The sequence below is a fragment of the Asterias rubens genome, chromosome 11 (assembly GCF_902459465.1).
Source record: "Asterias rubens chromosome 11, eAstRub1.3, whole genome shotgun sequence".
In the NCBI taxonomy this organism is placed as follows: domain Eukaryota; kingdom Metazoa; phylum Echinodermata; class Asteroidea; order Forcipulatida; family Asteriidae; genus Asterias; species Asterias rubens.
In genome coordinates this window covers 5,433,157-5,453,212 of record NC_047072.1, presented here as the reverse complement: position 1 = coordinate 5,453,212, position 20,056 = coordinate 5,433,157, and positions in this window count along the sequence as shown.

Here is a 20,056-nt window from a genome sequence, read left to right as displayed (position 1 = left end):
ATTATTTTAAATACTGAGCTGAGTAAACCAAATAAAATTGCCTAGACCGCCATTACATTTCCAGAGATGCCAAGCAATCCGTAGTCTCGATCTATACGCTATTAAAGCTTTAAATCACGCTTTCCCACACTCTACGACGTGTAGTAGTTGGAAAGTACCGTTTATTAATTAACGGTAACTGATATCATTTCTAGCGTCTTGTGGCAAGAATACTCCCGTTGTCCCACGGGAAATCTGTCCACCAAGGGATCGAGGAAGCACTGAAGGAGGATTTTCAAAAGAGGGCGCTATCAGAAGAGGGACATCTCTGGGGCGGATGGACCCCCCCCCCCCCCCCCCAACGCCTCCAACCTGTGTCAATCCCCGCCCATAAAATAATTATTATACGGTCAAAAAATACATTATTATTAGTATTAATAATTTGTGTACCCTGTCCCAAGGAATTCTGACTTGAGGAGAATGATTCAAAAGGGGGCGCTATCAAAAAAAAAAGTTTGTACACAGTTTGCCATAGGGGGACAATTAATTTCCGGCGGGGGACAGAATCTCCTGCCACCGGCCACCCGCCGCCTACTAACAAACAACAACTTGAGTCCCTCTACACATCTGATGCGCGTTTCAAAATACCTGTTGTGTGCCCTGATATAGTTTTGTTGATCAGGTTGAAAAATTAAAGCAAGTCATCATTTTGTCGTGCAATGTGATGGCCGGCACGAATACATGTGGGTTGCTATTAATTAGCTATAAAAAAAAATTCTCCATGAGACGAGCATTGCAATGCGAGTCCAGTTTTAATTGCAAGATCAAAACATAATTCAAAACAAGTAAAATTGTTTTATGATTTACACACTGCTTCATGATTATTCCAATAAACTTAAAGTCACCTAGAAATAGAATTTTTCTTTCAAACACAAGAGTATTATGCTTACGAACAATAAAACAATTTTTTTAGTAATTGTTTGTCACGATTTATATGTTTAAAAAATATATAAAGTTGTTTGGGGGGCTGACTCCTCCTACCCCTTTTGTGACGTCAATCGAGGCAGACTTTGCTTACAATGCGTATAGTAAACACACGTGCAAAGTACATGTACGTCCAAGTCGTAAGTTGGTACATTTCAAAAAGTGTTTTTCTGCATTCAGCAGCAATACAACTGGTCGGCATCGCCGGAAAAAAACAAAAAAATTTTTTTTTTGAAACTTACAAACTCACGACTTGGTCCGTACATGTACTTTGCAATTGTGTCTCTACGCAATACAGGCAAAGTCTGCCTCGATTTGCGTCACGAACAGCGCCCTCTCGGGTCGGGGTCTACTCTTAAATTTGTAAATAACATAAGAACTGATTTTTTAAAACCTTAGTTAACTGTTTATTCACATTCCACTCATCAAAACACATATATTAATGACAAAAGCTTTATTTTGAAAAAAATAATACCACTTCCAGGTGACTTTAAAATCAAACTGCAATTTTGGTGTATCTGATTTGTAACCCAAGAAGATAATTCAAAAGAAAATGTCATGTTTTCTCATATTGTTTCTAAAAAGTAATTAGCCTTGTTAAAGGTACTAATGGGGACAAAACCACAAGAGTTTTGAGGTAAGTTAGTTATAACGCAATGACAAATAAATTAATGTTACTTTTTTGTAGGGTGGGCAAATCAGTTCCCCCCCCCCATCTTATTAATCAATGTCTACATTCTTTGATATAAATTATATTATGGAATTACGAAAAATGTAGGCCTATTTTACAATTCTAGATTTTAATAAAACACGACGACCTTATAATTTTTTTCTGCAACTATTTTAACTACCATTCAACAAAAAATTAATGTAAATGGTTGATAAAGTTGATTGATCACCACACCCAGCACCACAAAGTAGCAAGATAAAAAAACATCTATAGCGCCCTCCTGTGTCGAAGCAAACCTTCACAGCAAAAAGATAAAGTACTATTTTTGTATAGGCCATGTGTAAAAGAAAAATGAACGATGCGATCCATCTCAAGATGCCATTTTTCAGTCAAGATTGTGATTGAAGATAAGGATCCAAAGATAATGTACCGTCACCCAGCTTTCTTTTGATGAACACCATTATTGAGTGAGTAAACATTGATAATTGTACCGAAAAATAGTGTGTAGTGTGTAGTGTTGTAACGAAAATCATCAGCGCGGGGTCAGGTGTCATGTCACTGCTGTCACTCAGCAGTGTCAGCTGTCAGTATGATCATGGAGGAACCCTCCATGGTATGATCATGGATCTTTGATGGAGGAAGGAAAATCATGGTATGATCAGTGTCACTGCCTCCACCAGTGTGTTTCCTGGATAACTTTCCGTATGGCGCCACCACTTTCTCACTCATTTTTACAAAAAGGGATAGGGGGCCTATCTCATTGAGGTAAATAAGAAGATACTAAATTATTTCATATCAAATGAAAAAGTGGTGGCGCCATACAGAAACTTTTCCGTTGTAAAATGCATATGGTTGGAAGGATGTTTTAAAAGTAGAATACAATGATCCACACAAGTTTGCCTCGAAACTGCATGGTTTTCCTTTTACTGTGCGAACTAACACGGTCGGCCATTTATTGGAGTCAAAAATTTGACTCCCATAATGGCTGACCGTGGTAGTCGACAAGGTTAAAGCATGGAGGTAGCCTCCATGGTTAATTAAAGGAAGACCGTGCTATTTCGAGGCATGTTTGTGTGGATCATTGTAATCTACTTTTACAACATCTTACTACCCATATGCATTTAAAAAAAAAACTGTTTCAAATGCTTTTCAAAGACCAACTCGACCGATGCAAGGCAACATGTTCCTTTAACCCATGTACCCTCAGCACAGAGGTGAAAATGTAAAGAAAAAAGAAGAACAATTAAGAAAGAGAGCAGTCATTTTATTATTTTATTTTATGAAACACTTTGCCCAATCAAAGTATTTAAAGTAAAAAACATTTTGGGCGCCTAGCCCAGCTCTCAGGTTGGACTCCTCCGTCGCATTCATTGCTACCCGGGGCTATTGGGCATGGGTGCCATGATGTTTGTGGAATGTGCAAACGCGACGAACCAGTAGTCTTTCGGGTCAATGCTCACAGACAGTGCCACAACATGGGAACGTCCAGAGAATGATCAAATTAGCGCTTGTGATGGATGTCAGTGTCAGACAACTCGACTCAGGGTCAGACATCTCAACTCGACAGTCTGATTTAACTCAACAGGTCAGACAACTCGACTCGACAGTCTGATAGTGCAAAGGGTCAGACAACTCAACCTGACAGTCTGATAACCCAAAGGGTCAGACAACTCAACCTGACAATCTGTCCATAGAGAAAGGATGGTCTGACAACTCAACAGGTCAGACAACTCGACTCGACAGTCTGATAGTGCAAAGGGTCAGCCAACTCAACCTGACAGTCTGACAACCCAAAGGGTCAGATAACTCAACCTAACAGTCTGACAACCCAAAGGGTCCGACAACTCAACCTGACAATCTGTCCATAGAGAAAGGATGGTCTGACAACTCAATGGGTCAGACAACTCGACTCCCTCCGCTTCTTGGCCCCACGCCCATCTCTCTCTAGGAGGTGAAATCATTTTTTTAATACATGTACAAGTAGAAGAAACACATGTTTTTTATGCGAATATATTCCCCAGTTGTTGTCACTTTCTTGGAGTTTTTCCCCCCCCTTATATAAAATCACTCAATCTCCTAGCCTCCATCTAGTCATTGTTTTAGACAATGTGTTTATCGATTTTAATCTGTTTTTCACTTCCTATTATTGATCTCAGCCCTTGAGGAAATAATTAATTTTACAAAATTTACTTGTTGTCCTCAAATACTGATAATTTTGTTTCTTTCTTTCCATGTACAGTGCTCTTCAGGAACACATTTGCCTTGAGAGAAAGGGTCCGTCTTGTCTGCCACCATGCATCAGAAACACCAATATGAGATGGTTAGCTGAAGGGATAATTTTATACTGATGATATGCTGCTCAGTTAAACCAAAATGCAGAAACCCACAGTGACAAGGTGAGTCTACAAACATCCCTTCTGAAAATTTGATAGAATTCGGTAGATTGTTTTTATAAGTCACCTAGCCAGTAGCAAACATGTGTAAATCCCTGTTGAAAAGTGGGAGCAGAGGATGATTCTGAAATATAAATTCAATGTCATTCAGACACAGTTCTAAAGTCGGTTTAACTCATGGTTCAACCTGATAAAGTTCAACTCGGTGTGTCTGAACGGTTCTAAAGCTAGACCGTACCGGCTTTAACCTAGAAAAGTTAGAAGTCAAGCTGAGGGATTTATCTTTAGACCGCTTCAGGTTTATTATTTTATAATGTGGACAGATTAAAAAAGACCATGCATCCATTTTAACTCACAAAAGATGACCCCCATCTGCCTTGACCTCTTAAAACCAAAGGTAAACCATAATTATTGGGCTTAACTCGGTGCTGCCTGAACGCGAGGAGGAACAAATTTTTACTGCTGCTACCACAATATCTATATTTTGTCCTCCTCTTTGATCTGTTAGGATATTGAGACACTACTCTTCATTCGAGGAAAGTATAGAGATATTGGCTTTGATGAAGTTCATCCAAGCCAATATCTCTATACTTTCCTCCTCTTTGATCTGTGAGGATCTTTAGACACTACTCTTCATTCAACCTTCATCAAAGCCAATATCTCTATACTTTCCTCCTCTTTGATCTGTTAGGATGTTGAGACACTACTCTTCATTCAACCTTTATCAAAGCCAATATCTCTATACTTTCCTCCTCTTTGATCTGTTAGGATGTTGAGACACTACTCTTCATTCAACCTTCATCAAAACCAATATCTTTATACTTTCCCCCTCTTTCATCTGTTAGGATGTTGAGACACTACTCTTCATTCAACCTTCATCAAAGCCAATATCTGTATACTTTCCTCCTCTTTGATCTGTTAGGATGTTGAGACACTACTCTTCATTCAACCTTCATCAAAGCCAATATCTGTATACTTTCCTCCTCTTTGATCTGTTAGGATGTTGAGACACTACTCTTCATTCAACCTTCATCAAAGCCAATATCTGTATACTTTCCTCCTCTTTGATCTGTTAGGATGTATGAGACACTACTCTTCATTCAACCTTTATCAAAGCCAATATCTCTATACTTTCCTCCTCTTTGATCTGTTAGGATGTTGAGACACTACTCTTCATTCAACCTTCATCAAAACCAATATCTTTATACTTTCCCCCTCTTTCATCTGTTAGGATGTTGAGACACTACTCTTCATTCAACCTTCATCAAAGCCAATATCTGTATACTTTCCTCCTCTTTGATCTGTTAGGATGTTGAGACACTACTCTTCATTCAACCTTCATCAAAGCCAATATCTGTATACTTTCCTCCTCTTTGATCTGTTAGGATGTTGAGACACTACTCTTCATTCAACCTTCATCAAAGCCAATATCTGTATACTTTCCTCCTCTTTGATCTGTTAGGATGTATGAGACACTACTCTTCATTCAACCTTCATCAAAGCCAATATCTCTATACTTTCCTCCTCTTTGATCTGTTAGGATGTTGAAACAGTACTCTTCATTCAACCTTCATCAAAACCAATATCTTTATACTTTCCTCCTCTTTGATCTGTTAGGATGTTGTGACACTACTCTTCATTCAACCTTCATCAAAACCAATATCTCTATACTTTTCTCCTTTTTAAATCTGTTAGGATATTGAGACACTACTGTGCATTCAACCTCTACCACCATGCTACATGTACACATAGTACCACCAACTGTAAATCTCTCTGCCCAACCAAATTTGATTTATAGTCCAAATTAGTTTAGTTTTTGGCATGGTGTCCCTGAACTGTGGGACTGTCTCCATATAACTTGCTTGCATTTATAAAGCGATAAATGTGGGTCTGTCCTGCATTGCTGTCCATAGCTCTGCTGTCTCTAGTCCGGTGTCTTTCTTCAAAACATTGATCTACATGTAAAGTAGGTAAAGTTTGGTCTACCACGTTTCCTCCGTCCATGTTTTGGTTCCCAGTGAAGGATACAGACTCCTCACTCCTACAATGCCCGGCATTCCTCGTTCCCTGATCTTATCACTCAATCTCATACAGCTCTGCGTTTGTCATTTAAAGATTTGTGCTCCTCAATTAATGGTCGTGACTTTTGACACTAGTCGCGAAAAAAGGTTTAATTCCCAATTATACATTGCGACAAATGTTTGCCGCAGGCCCTTTATAGTAAAGTTCATGCTAAAAGGATTGCAGTGGTGTCTTATTGTGTTTCGTTAATGAACTATGTTGTGACACAATTGGTTCACCAACCAAGTAGTCATGACTATTTTTTAGTAGTCGTGGCGGCATGATGAACCGAGTAGTTGAAAACAGTAAGTTGTGACTCAACTAAGCAATCAATATTCATTGCGAATGTATGACGTGATTATTCACATGAAGTATGAACCAGGCTTAAGTATACATGTACACGTGTACCTATCAGTAGCCTTGGACGTTCAGAAAAAGTCAGCTGACAAAACTGTGTTTAATATTTTTCTATTTTCTAATTTAAGATAAATAATTGGGGGTTGAACTTTCCAACTTATGTTTACTATAGAGTGGAATTTGAAGCAACACCATCTGATTTAAAGTGACTCTACCTATTATTATTATGTTAATTAAAAATAAACTTACGTAAGCCTGGGCCTGGTATTTGCAACCAAGTGAAATAATCCAAAAGTTGAAGTTGACTTTGGAGCTGATGAAGTCAACTTCAATGTTTATGATTTATTTTTAAAAGCAGAATGGTGAACTTTATTCATGAATGCTAAGTTCATCAATCTTGATCTCAGTTGTTTTCTATTACGATTTGATGTAACATGTATAGGTAGAAGTATCAATTAGGATACAATATGCTCCTGTCAGTGCTTCTTTATTGACCTCATGGTCATAGATGTGGATATGTTCCAATATACACATCATATCATTGCAATCAAGTCAATTATTCTAAAAGTTGGAGTTGGAGTCAACTTCAATGTTTAGGATAATGGTGAACTTTCTCCATGGTTGCAGAGTATATCAATCTTGATCTCAGACATGTTTTATTACAATTTGAATTTTAGATAGTAGTATCAATTATATGCTCCTATCCGTCAGTGCTTTAAATCACCTCATGGTCAAAGACATGTTCAAATACGGTACATCAGATCATTATTCTGAAAGTTGCAGTTGGAGTCAACTTCAATGTTTAAGATTTATAAGCTGATCGTAAATTTTCATGATTGCCAATACATCAATCTTGGTCTCAGACGTGTTTTATAACAATTTGAAGTATTAGTAGTATTATGATTGTCAATTATCTGCTCCCATCTGTCAGTACTTTAAATGACCTAATGGTTAAAGACATGTTCAAATACATATACACATCATATCTTTATAATCAAGTGAGTTATTCTGAAAGTTGCAGTTGTAGTCAACTTCAATGTTTGGGATACACAGAATGTTCATAATTGCCAAATGCATCAATTATCTGTGATCATCTGTACATCATTGTACATGTACATCATTGTAGAAGTATCAATTATTATTAATATTGAGTGTTTATGAGTGCAGTGGTGCGAATATTCCATTCAACTTGGCTCCGCCTCGTGGAAAAGAACTTTCCATCTTTCATGAATAAAAATAGACTCACTATTGCTCAATGTACCTCACTGCTCATGGTTTTATATAACATCCAAGAAAATCTTTGTCACTTTAATTGGAGGATACAGCTTTCAAAACAAACAATATTAAAGGGAAGGTACACGTTTGGTAATTACTCAAACACATTTGGTAATTACTCAAAACAAACTTAAAAACTGACTTAGTAAGGAGCATTGGAGCGCTGTTGTTGATAGTATAAAACATTGTGAGAAACGGACCTCCCTCTGAAATGGCATAGATTTTGAAATAGAAGTAATTTCTCACTAAAATAATAAAAGACTTCTAGCTAGAAGTCTTTTATTCCTATCTGGAGCACACAAATTCGTCCAACAAGGGTGTTTTTTCTTTCATATTTTTCTCCCAACTCCGATGACCAATTGAGCTCAAAATTTCACAGGTTTATTATTTTATGCATACACCAAGTGAGAACACTGGTCTTTGACAATTAACAAGAGTGATACCTTCCCTTTAAACATCACACCCATTTCTTTTGGTATGTGCAATGGAATAAATCGGTTTTAATGAGTGCTACAAGTATCACGTGATGGACAATTCTCCAATCAAATGGCAAGGATCTGCTTGGTAGTAGCTCCTGTGTGCTCAATTGACCTAATGGTCGTAGACGTGTTTAAAAAGATTTATTTTAAAAGTTGGAGTTGGAGTCAACTTGAATGTTTAGGATAATGGTGAACTTTGTCCATGGTTGCAGAATACATCAATCTTGATCTCAGTCTTGTTCTATTACAATTTGATATAGATTGATTTCAATACGCGTCATCGACCGCCATCTTTGATGTATTTTACTTGGAAAAGTGCACGTGCATACACGCTACGCGTGACTGTCGGCACCTTTCACGTGTAAAATACATCAAAGATTGCATATTGCAACCCATCTATAGGTGGAAGATTCAGTTATCAAACGATATACTCCTGTCATCAGTGCTTCTTTATTGACATAATAACCATAGATCATATGTTCAAATGTACATGTATATTTGGTCATTGTAATCAAGTGAATTATTCTAAAAGTTGGAGTTGGTGTCAACTTTAATGTTTAGGATAGGTAGAATGGCAAACTTTATTCATGATTGCCAAATACATCAATCTTGGTCTTGGTCATTTTCTCTTACAATTTTATGTTATAGGTAAAAGTATCAATTATTATGGTATATTACAAAAAATGAATATTTATGAGTGCAATGGTGTGAATATTTTCATGAATTGAGAAATTGAATGTTCTTTTCAATGAGGCAGAGACAAGTTGAATGGAACACTCCATCTTTCACCTAATGAAAACATTCCCATTATTGCACCAACAAAAAACATTCATTATTTGTTTTGTATATATAAGTAATTATCGAAGACATGCGCACGCAATGATGTGGTAGTTACCGTGCCATAGAACAAATCAGATGGAACGAAAAATGCACGATGAATGTAACAGCAAAAAACACGTTGAATGACGTATAGCGTGCAGTGATATGTTTATTTGCTAGCATGTGATGGAAAACCCTCCAATCAAAGGGTAAGGATCTGCTTGGGTGATAAATAGTATGCACATATTGACTGGCAATGAGGTAACTAGTGTTCGTCTATTCCCCCAAGGGACTTTGAGTGACCAGAAGAGGGGCCTGCTTCACGACGCTAAAAGCCGAGGGAAATAGGTCCCTCTTCTGGTCACTCATACATGCGCGAGGGGGGATAGACGTACAGTACATGTAGTTACCGAGTTATGCCAGTCAATATGTGTTTTATTACACAACTCGGTCTTAAATGTGAAATAAAAAAAGAAACTTGGAAAAGAAAGGAAGTTTTGTCGTTGCTGTTCATGGTTTAAGTCAAGAGAGGGCGCTGTAACCAGGCACTATTTTCAATAACGAGTACCCGGTGAGCACTTCTCCCGCAAATCATTAGACGCGATCACAAGACTATAGTTCACCCCACTTGACTGTGTGTCAGACAACCAGAATACAGAACAAGCAAGAGGTGTGTTATAAAATTCAATATGCTCCTCTGTCAGTGCTTCATTATTGACCCAATGGTCATACAATTGTCAGATCATTGCAATCAAATGAATTATTCTAAAAGTTGGAGCTGAAGTCATCTTCAATGTTTAGGATTAGTAGAATTGTGAACTGTAATATTGATTGCCAAGAAGAACCAGTAGGCCTATTTATCTTGGGTAGTTTTCATTGCAATTTGACATTTTATTCAAAAGTGTAAGTTTTCTGCAAATATCTGTTTTGGCAATCAAATGAATTATTCTAAAAGTTGGAGCTGAAGTCATCTTCAATGTTTAGGATAAGTAGAATTGTGAACTGTATTATTGATTGCCAATAAGAGTCCGTATATTGATCTAGGTTAGTTATCATTGCATTTTGACATTTTATTCATAAGTGTAAGTTTTCTGCAAATAGTTTCTAATGTATGTAGTTGGATTTACAGCTAACTAGCGGTAGAATGCCAAAGTGTTTAAATTGCTTCGCATATTTGTATATTTTGGGTTTGTAATTATACAATTAATGGCCCAATTATGGGTATGATCAGAATAAGGTTACCAGCCATAGCACCATGAAACTTGTACAATTTGTTACTGGTATCCTGCTCAATTCTGCTTAGCAGTCAATTCTTAAACAGTATTTCCTGCCTAAACAGCTCTGTGAAATCAGCCGGCCCATGTGTGTTTTTGAGAGAACTGTCTTGCTTTAGATACTAATGCAGAGTAGTTTTTCGGAATTCAGGAGACTTCCACAGTAGTAGAATATAAAGCAAGACAGTTCTCTAAAGAACAAAATCTACCTGTTAAAGTATACACACATGGCGTTACCACAAACCAAATAATGTATTGATACCTCACCATGCAGTGCCTCAAATCCCATATAATTGTACTTAAGTTATCCAATTAACATTTATTCTTAGCACCATTATTAATTATGCTTCTTTACTGAGTATTCTTAAAACGAAAAAGCTGGCCTGAATCACAGGCATGTTTACTCAGGTGGGATGTGAACCCACAACCTTAGCAATTCAAGAGCAGTGTCTTACCAACTAGATTGCCCGGTAGTCCAATCATGTTAGAGTCAATCCAGAGAGCCAATAATATTATACTTCTATTGCTTCCAATAGATTTCTCTTTTTTTTGCATTGTGGATAAAGAATTTAATTTGTTTTTACCCTTACAATGAATAGGTGTGTATTAAAGGCACTGGACACAATTGGTAATTGTCAAAGACCAGTAATCTCACTCGGTGTATCACAACACTTCTCAAAAAACTAAGATACTTCAGTTACTACAACTATTTGCAGTAATTACCAATAGCGTCCAGGGCCTTCAGCACTGTACCTCACTCCTCACTACTTTTTTTTTTCATTTTTAACAGAACTCTGAAAGTACTGAGTTTATTCGTGTAAGGGTAAAAACAAATTATATTCTTTATCTCTGATGCAAAATAAAACCTATTAAGTCGTACTCCCTCCTAGCTCGGTGGAAATGTGTGGTGGTACAGCGTCTACTCTACAAATGCAAAGGTGGTGGGTTCGATTCCCAGTCCCAGCCGAGTGATTTGCCTGTGGATGTTGTTTTTACATAACTCAAGAAAGTGCTAGGGCAAAACATAATTATAACCATTATTTGTATAAACATTTTTTTATGTACCCAATATACACACCGATGTGTGTTAGTACTGTATACGTACTCAGTACTTCCCCAAAATCTGTGAAAAAAAATCACAGGCATATTTCTCAGGTGGGCTTCAAACCCAAGACCTTTGTAATTCTAGAGCAAAGTCATACCAACTAGACCACAGAGGTTGCCCAGTAGCTAGAGGCAGTTTAAAATCTTACATCTTTTAAACCAGATTATTCTCCCAAATTATTCAATATCAACACTGTGTTTTTGCACGATTTTTTAGGATCAAAATCTTTCAACTGTATAGACTAGGTTCGATTTTGGAAGATTAAAAGCTGAACAGAATTTAGTGTTTGAGAACCCCAGAAGATTCAGGTTAGCTGACCCAGTAAGATACTATGTAGTTGGAATACTTTGGGTGTCGTGACTGAGTGGTTTAAAGGCATCAAATTCAAGTTCTGGTGGTTAATTCATCAGAGTGTGGGTTCGAAACTTCAAATCCCGGTCGTGACACTTGTGTCCTTCAGCAAGATACATACTTCCCAGGGAGCTGAGAAATATTATTGGCCCAAAGACCAGGGCACTAATGTAAAGCGCAATGAGATGGTTAGTGTGAAATGCGGGCTTATAAATGGGTACCTACGAAGGTAGAGGTTGATATTGTGTATGAAAAAGCTTTTTGGGGGGCACTTGGTAGTTATTGACCCAATGACCAGGGCACTAATGTAAAGCGCATTGAGTCGGTTATTGTGAAATGCGCTATGTGTAGCCTATATAAGAATTCGTTATTATTAGTAGGGCCTATTATTATTAAACATGTGAGAAGGATTTAGGGCATCATAGGATGATTTCAACTTGTGTAGATCAAAGAATTAATTTGCATTTCTGACCCTTTATAAGAGTAATTTTCCCTCACCACTTTACAATTTGCAACTGGATGACGATTGGATAGGGTCATGAACCTAAATATCATCACAATCATTCTTGTAACTGCAATATTCCTTCTGGCAATGTTCTTGCACACCAGGTTGGGGAATGGCCTCCCTGCGCTGTGGTACTATGCCACCTGCGAACCCAGGGTTGGCTGGGCCCAGAACCCTTAAATTGCTGACTCGACGGTGGGGTATGCACAGTGATTTGGTCAGACCCTGATTTGATGTGTGAGTCAAATGATTTGTCTAAACTAGTAAAACAAATTTACATTATAACACAAAACAGGTAAAATAGCAAAACATATGCTTGTATGATGTATCTATAATTTATAGATCATTTTGTGTCGTGCTATAAAGCCAGAGTGTCATGCTAAAGTCTGAAACACACAAGTTCTATTGACAGCACACGTTGGATTGTAACACTATTAATGACTTTTAAACTCTAATCAAAAAGCGTTTCTGTACAATGTGTTGTAAATGTATGTTATCTGTGCATTAATTAGTAGAAGTTGGAACAATAATTGCTCCAATCTTTGTAAGACACTGGACACAATTGGTAATTGTTAAACACCAGTATTCTCACCTGGTGTATCCCAAGTAACAAACGTGTGAACATTTTGGCTCAATTGGTCATTGAAGTATGTATCTACCACTTTTAAGAAAGACAAATACATGGCTTTGATTTAATATATTATTGTAGGGTGTCATGGCCGAGTGGATTTTAGAGCATCGAATTCAAGTTCTGGTGGTGGTGAAGACATCAGAGTGTCGGTTCGTATCCTGGTCATGACACTTGTGTCATTGCTGGTCATGACACTTGTGTCATTGCTGGTCATGACACTTGTGTCATTGCTGGTCATGACACTTGTGTCATTGCTGGTCATGACACTTGTGTCATTGAGCAAGATAAATTGCATCTCTTCACCTAGGGGGTATTAAACGGGTAGAGGTTGATATTGTGTATGAAAAAGCCTTTAAAGGGCTATGGTTGCCCAGGTTGTACATACACATGTACTCCCCAGGGAGCTGAGAAAGATTGAGATTGAGAAGGGCATATGTAAATCGCACAGAGACTGTTTGTATGAAATGCACTACTGGTATAAGAACTTGCTATTATTATTACATGTAACATTGAAATAATGTACCTTCATAACATGGAATACACATTTATAAACAGTCTGACAACTGAAGTCAGGGGCTCGCAGACTGCAGGGCTTGTAGCTCACAAATTTTTACTGGACCAGAATTTATTTTACTAGACCAAACCAGTTGAACCAGATCTGTTTCAGTTGTGTTTATGTGTAATTGTACTTCGATACCCTTGAAAGAGAATTGGAAGATAATTATCCAGTCACCGTCACCAGAAAAAGATTTGACACGTGGTATTTCATTCATTGAAGACACTGGACACCTTAGGTAATTGTCAAAGACCAGTCTTCTCACTTGGTGTATCTCAACATATGCACAAAATAACAAACCGGTGAACACTTGAAGTCAATTGGTCGTCGAAATTGCGAGATAATAATGGAAGAAAAAACACCCTTGTCACACAAAGTTGTGTGCTTTCAGATGCTTGATTTCAAGACCTCAAAATCTAATTGTGAGTTCTTGAAGTCAAAAGCGTGGAAAATTACTTCTTTCTCAAAAACTTTGTTACATCAGAGGGAGCCGTTTCTCACAATGTTTTATACTATCAACCTCTCCCCAATGCTCGTTACCAAGTAAGGTATTATGCTGATAATTATTTTGAGTATTTACCAATAGTGTCCACTGCCTTTAATACAAGACCACTGGGCTTGTCCCATTGTAAGTTTACTGGCCTGACTTAAATCACAGGCCTCGTCTGGCATGTGGTTTCTAGCCCTGTGAAGTGAATTGACTAGAGTGTCAAAGCCAAGCTGTTTAGGGCATTGAATTCAAGTTCTGGTGGTTAAGTCATCGGAGTGTGGGTTCGATTCCCGTTAATGGCACTTGTGTCCATCAGCTGCAATGTAGATACATGTACATGTACTTTACTATAATTGCTTTTCTTCACCAAGGGGCCTGTGAGGTTAGAGGTTGATATTGTGTTTGTTGTTTGTTGTTTTGTAAAGCGCATAGAGATGTTAATTCATATTATGCGCTATATAAATGTAATTTATTATTATATATTATTATTATTTGAAAAAGCCTAATGGAGCCTGGGGCTGTAACACTCCCTAGGGAGAAAGATTAAAGATGCTATGTCAGATTTTTGGCCCAAACATTAAAAAATAGATTATTTTGAGTGAATGGTATTTCAAAGAGTATCACCCGCTCTAACGAAAGTTTTTTAACTTTTACTTTTAACGGTCAGGAACCATGACAAAAATTAGAAACGTTTCTAATAAAACACATAAGAATTGGTCACGTGATATATTGTCGGGATCCCGACAAAAACTAATTTTGAGCACTGTATTTCACTGCTCCGAATAATTGGCGGACTTTTTCGAGCAAGGGCTCAAATGAAAGCTTGTAACTTTCTCGACCCCCAACAAAATACCTATTGAATTTTAATTCAAAATTTTTGGGTCAATTATCGGCCAAAAAATCTGACACAGCATCTTTAAAGGAATGTTATTTTCCTATAGTTACAGGGGGGCACTAATTTAAAGCTCATTGATCATGTGGTACATATTTGTAAACTGCGTTGTAGATGATGTGACCTGTGACATCACATGTTTACAAAAGAGCCACCAAGGACTTGCCGCAGGCACAATTTGTACACACAGCTCATGGGAAGAAAATAACAAATCTTATAATGGTTATTATGGAGATTGCACTGTCTAATTTTTATCAGCTTTTGACAAAGTGGAAACATCACAAAACTTGTTCAGCTGTCACTTTTATAACTCTTGGATTTATGTGGGAATTATTACACAAAAAGTAAATTTCCTCATATGAAAAGTGCAGTATCTTGCCGTACAAAGGCCCAAGAATGTACCATGTCTCCTTGTATGAGGAAATTGTAAACCTTTTACTTGGCACCAAGCCTAGATTTGAATATGTGATGGCAGTTCCTTGATTCAGGTTTTTTGGGGATTGAAGAGTGATGACCGGGGCCCAATTTCATAAAGCTGTTTAAAAGCAGAAAATACTACTTGACAAATTTCAGTTGCTAAGCAAATGTAATGTAATTTTGGCTAGTAGCCTCTCTCTGTTAAAAGCAACACTTTTCTGTGCTGAGCAAGTTTTTGTGCTTATACAGGCTTAATGAAGTCGGCCCTGCTCACAGAAAATAGAAAGTAAAAATTATTATGAGATGAGTGTTTAAAATGTTTTCATGAGTTGCAATATGGAATGTTTCATTCAACGTTACAAAGCGGAGTTGAATGGGAAATTCCATCTTTTAAAAAGTAACTCTGTTTTAGAAAATTAACGCAAAACAATATTTGATAGCAACATGTGGAGTGTCGTGGCTGCGCGGTCTTGGTCACTGGACCTAAGCTCTGGTGTTGACAGCAGCAGAGTGTGGGTTCACTGATTGATATACCTGTGCCCAATGGGAGACTTTCTGGGACGATAGAGGGCAGCAGACTTACCGGGTAAATCCATTGTTCTCAGAATTATGCGCATGTTCAGAACTACATAAACAATGGAAATTTACCCGGTATGTCTGCTGCCACCTAGCGTTGGAAAGTCTCCTATTATATGGTACTACTTACCGCTACATTCTGCGCTTACCATCACCATTCTTTGCTTGATTTCTGTGCTAGTTGTCTTTTGTGTAACCGAAGAATGCCTAGTAAGGTGGAGTATGCACGCGCACAAGCCAAAAACTCCTGCTGACCTGTAATAAACGCTTGGTGTAAGCACGGAATTCCCAGATTCTTTGCTTACAGTAAGCAGAGACATGAAATCGGGCCTTGGTCATGACATGTGTGCCCTTGAGCAAGACACTTAACCATAAACGCTTCTTAAAAGTTGGGAATGTAGTGCATCCTGTTCTACCAGCCAGTTAGCTTGGGCGAAATTGTTTTCTTTAACCCACAAAGTCAAAAAAATATAGCGATATTCAATAGTATCGCAATTTATTTTTGAAGTCGGTTTTTAAATTGGTTTATTCATTCGAATAAGCCCTTTGGGCTTGGTAAATACATTTTATGCAGTATTTACAGAAACTATGAACAAAATAAAATTTAAACACAGAGGAGGGCCCCTAGTGAGGGCTCTACGTACATGTGTACAGTAATTGTAAAGGTCTACAAAAACAACTCAATTCAACTAATCAATAATCAAAAATCAAAACCCTTCACCAATAAGTTCATTGTTCATCAATTCACAACATTACGGTATACAAAACCACTCCCTTCACCATTGTTCATGAGTCCACAATTCGACAATCGAATCCCATCACCTTTCATTGTTCCTGAGTTCACATCAAACAAAATCAAACAATCGGATCCCTTCACCAATAGTTCATTCATAGAGTTACACAGCCCTTTTTAAGATAAAAGAGGTAGTCATCCCATACTTATAGCCTGCTTAATCGTCGTTTTAGCTCTGTATTACTCTTTGTGTACAGTCCTCGGTAGGGCTGTAGTGGGCAGTATCTTTTTCAGTCGCTTCCGCTGTTCTGTGTCGTCCATTTCTCTCCACCGTCGCGACTGTATGTGTCAGAATTCACTAGTTCGCGGGTAGTTTCTTCGTGTGTGCTGCCCATTGGTTGCGTTTGTTCTTATTCTTCTGATTTTTCAGGCTGTGGTTGTTGCGGTTTCACTGGCTGTGTGGTTGTAGCAGTTCCTTTGTACCAGAGGGTGCATCAGGTCTCAGTCTGGTCTCCCTTTTGTTGGAGTGTCGCTTCCTTCTTTTGGGCTGTGGTGGTTTTTGGCGGTTCGGGTTGTTTTTGTTCTTCTTCTGCAGGCTCTTCCCCTGACGATGGTTCAGAAAGTGCTTGTGGCTTTTTGACACGGTTGGCATAGGAGTGCGGGCACCGTTGTGTCGGGTGTTAGGTTGACTGGCAGTTCTTGCATTCCGATGGCTGCAGACAGTTCTTACTCATATGTCCCTATTGTTTGCAGGAATTGCACCTGAGGTTTGGGCAGGTGGCGCTTTGTGCCCCATCTTTTGAGCACTTTCTGCATGTTTCTGTCTGTCCAGTATAATGGACAACAAGTTGAAACCTTGATGTACGACAGCCTCTTTTTGAAGTCTAAAATTCCAACATTTCACAAAGCTAGAAAGTATTTTAAATGCCTCTAAAATTCAATCGAGTAACACATTTTTTGGGTGTACTGTCTACCCAGGGCGTTGCCTGCTTGTCCATGCCCAGCAACAAGCTTCTGGTAGCCCGCTACTACCAGAGTAGTTACAAAGGCCCGCAACTCACGCTGCTGACCTCACCGACCATCTTCTACAGTACAAATTTGTGACCCTTACCAAATACAGCAGTTTAGACTTAAGTCGGTCCACCCCATCTCATCAAAGGCTCAAGCTTAGCTTGGACTGATCACCCCAGTCCAAACCAGCTAAAAAAAACAAAACAAGATGTGTGACCGGCACAAGTCTACTCGAATACTTGAATACTTAATAAATAATAATAACGAGGTCTTATAGAGCGCACAAATCCACAAAAGTGCTCAGGGCGCTATTACGGAGAAAATCCAAACAAAAATAACAAAAAACAGATTAAGTACAAAAGAACGGATCTATAGACATGAGGTGTGTTTTGAGAGATGTTTTGAAAGAGTGAATGGAAGTGGATGTTTTGATTTGAAGAGGTAGTTGATTCCAGAGACGTGGTGCCGCAATAGAAAAAGATCTGTCCCCCCAGGTGCGATTAGACTAGATTTCTTGAAGAAGATATCTGTTACTTGTCCAGGCACTTGGTTTCTCTTCACTTAAACTTTGGCCGGGCTGATTTTATTGGTCTCTCTCAACTCCCTTCCCTTAATATGAGGAAATCTCAATCTGAGAGGTTCCCTCTAGATCTACTATGTTCTCTTCTTGCATTTCACCCTGGCACAACTCTTCATCAACCCATTGATTATCTTCTATGCACTCCTTGTTCCACTTTCAACCTCCCATTCTGCCGCTGCTGTATTCGGACAGTTACATCCTAGCTTCTTTATTATAAGCCACGTTCCCTCCCATCTCAGTTGGAGCTTTGGGGACGTCTCTTCCTAGATGTACCTGCTGTTGCATCTGGCAACGGAAAAGCTTCCACCCATTTTGTACCGTAATATCTCCTATTACCAGGATCCACTGGTTTCCATTCTCTGTCTTGAGCAGTGGCCCAAGCAAATCTATTGCCACTCACTCCATGGGAACTCCTACCCGATACTGCTTCAAATTTACTCACCCCCTTTAGAAGCTGCACTCCATGGGAACTCCTACCCGATACTGCTTCAAATTTACTCACCCCCTTTAGAAGCTGCCTCCTAGGATGCTTGATGTGTGGACTGAGCCAGGACATCTTCTCCCAGAGACGTTTTTCATTGGTGGTCCCATTGGTGACAGGATTCCAATTTTAGCCACACTTCTTATGTTAACATTTGCTGACGACTGTTGTTCTACAGCTTTTGAACCAAAGCATGAGTTTTGAACCATCCAAGTCTGGGTCCTCCATCCTGTGTTGGCAATTCTTGTAGTCCTAGTGACTTGTACCGTAGATGGCTGGTGGCTGATCCAGCCACTCAAACATCTGGTCCTGCTGGTCATCCGTGGGACGGGCACCCAATTCTCCTGTCAACCTTCTTAGCAGGGGGAGGTGTGGCAGACCCTGGTGCATCATCCCCAGTTCCCCCAGGCTCACCTGCTGAAAGACTTGTCAATACTACTTGTTATGGGGGTGGTGTGGCTGGTGTGGGTGGTCTGGTTGCTGCTGCTGGTGTGGGTGGCCTAGCTGATGGTGGTAGCTCCCAGGTGTCGGAATCTGTCTCAGGGGGCCTTGATCCCTGGCCACAGTCATGGCCTCCTCCTCTCACACAATTGGGTATTCCCAATGTAGGCATAATAGTGAAATAATGAAAGTCTTAAAGTTCTTGATGAAGTGTGGTGTTGCTGGGTTTTTTTCAAAGTCAAACGAACAATGAGCCAGAGGCAGATTCGCTCTGCTATTTATAGCAATCGCGACCGCGTCTGACAAAACCCAACACCCTTATGGGAACTCAACACCCTAATTGTTGGCCAAACCAAGATCTGTTTAAGCTGAAAGTTATTTTCTGCTAACCAGGGCCCAATTTCATAGCGCTGCTTAGCAGCCGATTTTGTGCTTACTGTGCAATTTCTATTTCATAGCGCTGCTAACCAAAAGCACACGAAAAGGCATGCTTACCTTCCGGTGCTTACCGCACGAAAATAAATGACGTCACAATGCAAATCCACGGTAAACAGGCAATATGGTCGCCCAATTTTTCTGCTAACCTGTGAAATACGCTAAGGCTTAAGCAAATTGTTCTGCTACAGTAAGCACGCAAGTTTGCTTACCGTTAAGCAGCGCTATGAAATTGGGCCCAGAACCTTACGATTTCTTGGTGGTTTAGGTGGTAAGACGCTGCTCTAGAATGGCAGGGGTCATGGGTTCGAATCCCACACGAGTAATATGCCTTTGATTTTTTTCCTCAGGAAAGTACTGAGTATATACAGTGCTTACACACATTAGAGTAAGGGTAAAACCAACATTATTAGTCTTATGATTCTGGTCAGCAAAACTGCTGTCATCATTTGTGCTTAACCAGTTCAATGAATAATAATGTTGTTCTTTTACCCATACACCGAGCACTGTATACTCAGTACTTTCCCGAGTCCTGTGAACAAATTATCACAGGCAGGTTGC